A 1,106-nucleotide genomic window follows, 5' to 3' on the forward strand; every position below is an offset into this window, starting at 1 on the left:
AGGTGGATGTTATATATTCAGAAAAGGACTATTGTGGAACAAGGGACATTAAAAATGGAGTCAGCCTGGCGTGTGGGTAAGGCAGGGCCTGTGGGTATGACAGGACTTTCGAGCTCCACAGGAACATGTTTTGTTTCCTTCCAGACTGGTTGCTCTATTTAAATGGTTCGGGAAGCTCTATCTGCAGTGGTTCTCTTTGAACCGAATTCCACAGAAGCACTCCTCCATTTTTTTTTTTTTAAATCACAAATTTAATTCTATGGAAAATTAAAAATTTTAAAGCCATATAATTCTTCTCTATTTCTCTATTGGTGTTTTCTTCCTTAAAGAGACTTTTTGTTTCTATCTTTACTTTAAATACACAGGTAGCCAAAGCTCTGGGAGGCGAATAGTTCCTAAGCTATGAAAAAAAAAGTGTGTAACTCAGAGCTTCTCTTCTGTTCTTTGTTTGAGTTTATTTATTAAGAATTATTTGTTATTGAGCTATCATTAACATGCAGTGGACCCATGTATTTTTTTGACATTCAACCTTATTTTATATTAGTTTCAGGTGTACAGCACAGTAGCCAGACATCCATATAACTTATGTAGTGACACCACCCCCACCCGCACCCCCAACAAGTCCGGCATCCACCTGGCACCATAGTTACTACAGTACTATTGACCATATTCCCCACGCTCTACTTCACATCCCCGTGATAGGCTCACGTATTTGAAGTGTACACTTTCATGAGTGTTGACAACTTTAAGCATATATCCATGTCACCGTCACTATATTTAAGAATTAACCTATCTGTCACCCCCAAAGTGCCCTCGTGACCCTTTGTAATCTGTCCCCTCCGCCCCTCTTTCTTCATGCAACAACTGATCTGCTTTCTGTCACTACCCATTAGTTTATATTTTTTCTAGAATTTCTATAAATGGAATCCTACAATATGTATTCTCTTTTTGTCTGTCTCCTTTCACTAATAAAATTCACCCCTGTTTTTGTGTGTACCAATATTTTGTTCCTTTTTGTCGTATGGACAGACCACAGTTTGTTTATTCATTTACTTGTTGATGAACATTTGGACTATTTCTACTTTTTGTCTACAACACATAAAGCC

This window comes from Pteropus vampyrus, unplaced genomic scaffold, assembly GCF_000151845.1.
Source record: "Pteropus vampyrus isolate Shadow unplaced genomic scaffold, Pvam_2.0 Scaffold360, whole genome shotgun sequence".
Lineage (NCBI taxonomy): Eukaryota > Metazoa > Chordata > Mammalia > Chiroptera > Pteropodidae > Pteropus > Pteropus vampyrus.